The sequence below is a fragment of the Adiantum capillus-veneris genome, chromosome 24 (assembly GCF_014529385.1).
Source record: "Adiantum capillus-veneris isolate H3 chromosome 24, ASM1452938v2, whole genome shotgun sequence".
NCBI lineage: Eukaryota > Viridiplantae > Streptophyta > Polypodiopsida > Polypodiales > Pteridaceae > Adiantum > Adiantum capillus-veneris.
Window position 1 is genome coordinate 50,179,125 of NC_140954.1, and position 6,468 is coordinate 50,185,592.

Sequence of the window (6,468 nt, forward strand, 5' to 3'; positions counted from 1 at the left end):
TATTTTCTAATATTCCTAATACTCAGTGCTTAATGGAACTGATTGACAGACCTGCAAATCACATGAAGGTAGTTTTCCAATGCTAGCAATCTCCTAAATTTGCACGTCCAGCTTTTACGAAAGTCATGGAATGCGAAGAGAGAGAGAGAGAGAGAGAGAGAGAGAGAGAGAGAGAGAGATGGGGGGATTCCGGGAAGGAGGATTGAGTGTAGAGAGATGTGAGAAAACTGAGGCTTTCGAGGATAAAACACTCTCATGTCAATCTTGAACATGCAGCAAGAGTGCAACTTGAAGATCTTTTGAGATCCCGAGCCACACAGTTGGGCACTAGAGTGAGGCAACTACAATGTAATTAGCCTCCCCCTCCCCCCCCCTTCCAATTACTGATTTATGGCATTTTGCGTGTGTCAATGAAGTGGCCATTGAAATTTGCAAGAAATTACAGATGAACCTCCTCCGTGTGGGGGGTACCTGAGGGCTCCCATGATTTGGATGTAAAGGAGGCTTTGGCACGCCTTTCATAGTCAGTGGTTGATGCCCATAACCAACAAATCAAATGTGTTATGGACCTCTCAATGAAGCATTCACACCTCCCCAAAGAATTGCAAGAAAAGTCATGCTTAAATTGGTGAAAGCAGAGCGGAAGGAAAGAGAAACATTGGGTCCTATAATTGACCACTTCCTTGAGGTTCTTTCACATGCAATTGTGTCCAGAGTGAGCAAGATCACATGTGGTCTTCAAATAAGTAATGCATGTGTTGGAAGGTTACTTTCGAAAGAGATATTTAACATGCAAAGACAAGAGCTATCAGTCTATTTTGTTTAAAAATCTTTTAGAGCATCCACTTTTTGGATACTTGAAAACCTTTAGGTTTAAAGAGAGAGAGAGAGAGAGAGAGAGAGAGAGAGAGAGAGAGAGAGAGAGAGAGAGAGAGAGAGAGAGAGAGAGAGAGAGAGAGAGAGAGAGAGAGAGAGAGAGAGAGAGAGAGAGAGAGAGAGAGAGAGAGAGAGAGAGAGAGAGAGAGAGAGAGAGAGAGAGAGAGAGATGCCATCTCTGAGGGGATGGCATGTGTGAGTTCGAATGCACGCCCGTGCACACACACACACAGAGGAGTTTCCTTGCAAGTAAAAGAGTGAGGTAAGGTAGTTGACAAGCTCGCTTCTATGTGTAGCTATGGTGGCCGCTATAGCAAGATCTTGATCAATTTCTTCTTTGCACAATACCGCTCTATCCCCGTCCTCTTCTTTAGCAACTTCTTCCTTGAAGTCCTACCCCTCCCTCTCCTTCTACCCCTCCAATGGCTCTTCGCCTCATTTGCATGGCCACCAAGAAGGTCTTTTCCCATCCTCTTCCAAAAAGAATTTGTGGCTTCCTGAGGTTAGGGGAGGTGGCAACCTTGTCGATCATGAATGGCTTGATGGATCACTTCTTGGTGACTATGGTTTTGATACCCTCCAACTTGGAAAGTACATAGTTGCTAGTAGTAGTGGGAATCGTTATGGGGCAAGCATGGGGTGGAGTCCCTTGTATCCAAGTTGGAGCTCAGCCTAGAGCAATTGCTCCATTCTCTTTTGCAATGCTGCTTGTGTGGAGTGGGCTAGCCCTTGGTCCTACACAAAAAAGTTGCAATTGCCATAGGTCTCCAAGGATACTTTGGTGGCAAGTTCTTCAACCCTCTTGTGTTTCATGATGAATTGAAGAATGGCAAGTACACTCCCACCTACTCTGAGTTGGAGAGGTTAAAGCTCGCAGAGATGAAGCATGCTCTCCTTGCCATGGTTTCTATGCTCCGAAGTCCATTCCATTTAGATCTTCGCTCGGGTTCTACTTTGCTTGGAAAATCTCGCTCGGGCTATGGTAAGACTCCCTTTATTAGGGATGCAACGATTGACTGATGTTTTTCTACGTTTTTCACAGCCTCTGTTTTTGGCATCAGAAGAATCAAGATGTTGTGACGACTAGGTGGATTAGAGTTGGAAAGGAGAGCCTTCTAGTAGTTTTTTTGGCTTGGCTATCTGAGCACCAGGCAGGCAGTGGCAACACTTGCAAGTTGGGGTCAAAAAGTGGATTTTCTAAAAAAATTGGGTGGTTTTTGGAGCTTTGGAGGTCGATGAAGCTTAGGACACCACGTGGCGACAAAAAAAGCCCACATGCAGAGTTGAGGGATGAAGGTTCATGCTATATGGGCTGAACGTAGTCCCTCCTATTATGCAATGATGAATAGAGAGTGAGGAAAATCTCTCTTGTGGAGTTGAGCCATGCGGATTGGGGCGGGCTCCGCGCATGGTGGCACAACCGATGACGGTGGAATTTTGACAGTGGGTGGGTGGTGCAGGCGGCTTTGGTAGGCAGCTAGTGGTTTTGAGTGAGCGACGACCGTGAGATGACATGGCAGGCCAATCATTGTGCGGGTTTCCACGGGCGTGAGCCCCTACCAAATTTTTGAAGGGAAGCGCCCCCTCAGGAATAAGTGGCATGGGCATGTGGAGGTGGGATCTAGGACAAGAGGATTGTGGGCCATGCATCTGGGCATGGATACCCTAGATTACAAAAGTAATTGAGGATACCCCACCTTGCGGGCCTGGGGTTTGAACCTGTGACCTCACCCATGGGAGATACATGCCCTAACCACTTAGCCTTGCGCGCATTTTTGAAGCATGGGGGCCCTAATTTAGTTAAAACACGTGTGCAAGGCAACAACCCCACAAAAAGTAACTAGGGTACCCTAGATTACTTTCAATGTCACCATCAAGATCTATGGCCCATAATCCCCTAAACGTAGATCCCACTCCCTCATGCTTGTGCCACTTAGTCCCGAGGGAAGCCACCCCCCACTAGCGAGGTCCCTAGAGCATAGAGCCTAGGGGTAGGGGATGATTCCCATGCATAGAGAGAGAGAGAGAGAGAGAGAGAGAGAGAGAGAGAGAGAGAGAGAGAGAGAGAGAGAGAGAGAGAGAGAGAGAGAGAGAGAGAGAGAGAGAGAGAGAATGGATGCATGTTAGCACGAGCATGAATTTAGAGATAGGGGTCTTCTTTACCCAACGAGGAGGTTTCACATCAAGGGGGGGGGGGGGGGGGAGAGAGAGAGAGAGAGAGAGAGAGAGAGAGAGAGAGAGAGAGAGAGAGAGAGAGAGAGAGAGAGAGAGAGAGAGAGAGAGAGAGAGAGAGAGAGAGAGAGAGAGAGAGAGAGAGAGAGAGAGAGAGAGAGAGAGAGAGAGAGAGAGAGAGAGAGAGAGATACCATCTCTGAGGGGATGGCATGTGTGAGTTCGAATGCACGCCCGTGCACACACACACACAGAGGAGTTTCCTTGCAAGTAAAAGAGTGAGGTAAGGTAGTTGACAAGCTCGCTTCTATGTGTAGCTATGGTGGCCGCTATAGCAAGCTCTTGATCAATTTCTTCTTTGCACAATACTGCTCTATCCGCGTCCTCTTCTTTAGCAACTTCTTCCTTGAAGTCCTACCCCTCCCTCTCCTTCTACCCCTCCAATGGCTCTTCGCCTCATTTGCATGGCCACCAAGAAGGTCTTTTCCCATCCTCTTCCAAAAAGAATTTGTGGCTTCCTGAGGTTAGGGGAGGTGGCAACCTTGTCGATCATGAATGGCTTGATGGATCACTTCTTGGTGACTATGGTTTTGATACCCTCCAACTTGGAAAGTACATAGTTGCTAGTAGTAGTGGGAATCGTTATGGGGCAAGCATGGGGTGGAGTCCCTTGTATCCAAGTTGGAGCTCAGCCTAGAGCAATTGCTCCATTCTCTTTTGCAATGCTGCTTGTGTGGAGTGGGCTAGCCCTTGGTCCTACACAAAAAAGTTGCAATTGCCATAGGTCTCCAAGGATACTTTGGTGGCAAGTTCTTCAACCCTCTTGTGTTTCATGATGAATTGAAGAATGGAAAGTACACTCCCACCTACTCTGAGTTGGAGAGGTTAAAGCTCGCAGAGATGAAGCATGCTCTCCTTGCCATGGTTTCTATGATCCGAAGTCCATTCCATTTAGATCTTCGCTCGGGTTCTACTTTGCTTGGAAAATCTCGCTCGGGCTATGGTAAGACTCCCTTTATTAGGGATGCAGTGATTGACTGATGTTTTTCTACGTTTTTCACAGCCTCTGTTTTTGGCATCAGAAGAATCAAGATGTTGTGACGACTAGGTGGATTAGAGTTGGAAAGGAGAGCCTTCTAGTAGTTTTTTTGGCTTGGCTATTTGAGCACCAGGCAGGCAGTGGCAACACTTGCAAGTTGGGGTCAAAAAGTGGATTTTCTAAAAAAATTGGGTGGTTTTTGGAGCTTTGGAGGTCGATGAAGCTTAGGACACCACGTGGCGACAAAAAAATCCCACATGCAGAGTTGAGGGATGAAGGTTCATGCTATATGGGCTGAACGTAGTCCCTCCTATTATGCAATGATGAATAGAGAGTGAGGAAAATCTCTCTTGTGGAGTTGAGCCATGGCGGATTGGGGCGGGCTCCGCGCATGGTGGCACAGCCGATGACGGTGGAATTTTGACAGTGGGTGGGTGGTGCAGGCGGCTTTGGTAGGCAGCTAGTGGTTTTGAGTGAGCGACGACCGTGAGATGACATGGCAGGCCAATCATTGTGCGGGTTTCCACGGGCGTGAGCCCCTACCAAATTTTTGAAGGGAAGCGCCCCCTCAGGAATAAGTGGCATGGGCATGTGGAGGTGGGATCTAGGACAAGAGGATTGTGGGCCATGCATCTGGGCATGGATACCCTAGATTACAAAAGTAATTTAGGATACCCCACCTTGCGGGCCTGGGGTTTGAACCTGTGACCTCACCCATGGGAGATACATGGCCTAACCACTTAGCCTTGCGCGCATTTTTGAAGCATGGGGGCCCTAATTTAGTTAAAACACGTGTGCAAGGCAACAACCCCACAAAAAGTAACTAGGGTACCCTAGATTACTTTCAATGTCACCATCAAGATCTATGGCCCATAATCCCCTAAACGTAGATCCCACTCCCTCATGCCCGTGCCACTTAGTCCCGAGGGAAGCCACCCCCCACTAGCGAGGTCCCTAGAGCATACAGCCTAGGGGTAGGGGATGATTCCCATGCATAGAGAGAGAGAGAGAGAGAGAGAGAGAGAGAGAGAGAGAGAGAGAGAGAGAGAGAGAGAGAGAGAGAGAGAGAGAGAGAGAGAGAGAGAGAGAGAGAGAGAGATGGATGCATGTTATCACGAGCATGAATTTAGAGATAGGGGTCTTCTTTACCCAACGAGGAGGTTTCACATCAAGGGGGGGGGGGGGGGAGAGAGAGAGAGAGAGAGAGAGAGAGAGAGAGAGAGAGAGAGAGAGAGAGAGAGAGAGAGAGAGAGAGAGAGAGAGAGAGAGAGAGAGAGAGAGAGAGAGAGAGAGAGAGAGAGAGAGAGAGAGAGAGAGAGAGAGATGCCATCTCTGAGGGGATGGCATGTGTGAGTTCGAATGCACGCCCATGCACACACACACACAGAGGAGTTTCCTTGCAAGTAAAAGAGTGAGGTAAGGTAGTTGACAAGCTCGCTTCTATGTGTAGCTATGGTGGCCGCTATAGCAAGCTCTTGATCAATTTCTTCTTTGCACAATACTGCTCTATCCCCGTCCTCTTCTTTAGCAACTTCTTCCTTGAAGTCCTACCCCTCCCTCTCCTTCTACCCCTGCAATGGCTCTTCGCCTCATTTGCATGGCCACCAAGAAGGTCTTTTCCCATCCTCTTCCAAAAAGAATTTGTGGCTTCCTGAGGTTAGGGGAGGTGGCAACCTTGTTGATCATGAATGGCTTGATGGATCACTTCTTGGTGACTATGGTTTTGATACCCTCCAACTTGGAAAGTACATAGTTGCTAGTAGTAGTGGGAATCGTTATGGGGAAAGCATGGGGTGGAGTCCCTTGTATCCAAGTTGGAGCTCAGCCTAGAGCAATTGCTCCATTCTCTTTTGCAATGCTGCTTGTGTGGAGTGGGCTAGCCCTTGGTCCTACACAAAAAAGTTGCAATTGCCATAGGTCTCCAAGGATACTTTGGTGGCAAGTTCTTTAACCCTCTTGTGTTTCATGATGAATTGAAGAATGGCAAGTACACTCCCACCTACTCTGAGTTGGAGAGGTTAAAGCTCGCAGAGATGAAGCATGCTCTCCTTGCCATGGTTTCTATGATCCGAAGTCCATTCCATTTAGATCTTCGCTCGGGTTCTACTTTGCTTGGAAAATCTCGCTCGGGCTATGGTAAGACTCCCTTTATTAGGGATGTAGCGATTGACTGATGTTTTTCTACGTTTTTCACAGCCTCTGTTTTTGGCATCAGAAGAATCAAGATGTTGTGACGACTAGGTGGATTAGAGTTGGAAAGGAAAGCCTTCTAGTAGTTTTTTTGGCTTGGCTATCTGAGCACCAGGCAGGCAGTGGCAACACTTGCAAGTTGGGGTCAAAAAGTGGATTTTCTAAAAAAATTGGGTGGTTTTTGGAGCTTTG

The 6,468-nt window shown here is 47.7% G+C and overlaps 3 pseudogenes; all 3 read left to right on the plus strand.

The window, feature by feature from the left end:
- Positions 1-1,174: 1,174 nt before the first annotated feature.
- Positions 1,175-1,896, plus strand: LOC147426353 (chlorophyll a-b binding protein CP24 10A, chloroplastic pseudogene; annotated as a pseudogene).
- A 1,470-nt stretch (positions 1,897-3,366) lies between these two features.
- On the plus strand, positions 3,367-4,088 carry LOC147426354 (chlorophyll a-b binding protein CP24 10A, chloroplastic pseudogene; annotated as a pseudogene).
- A 1,450-nt stretch (positions 4,089-5,538) lies between these two features.
- On the plus strand, positions 5,539-6,260 carry LOC147426355 (chlorophyll a-b binding protein CP24 10A, chloroplastic pseudogene; annotated as a pseudogene).
- Positions 6,261-6,468: the final 208 nt, after the last annotated feature.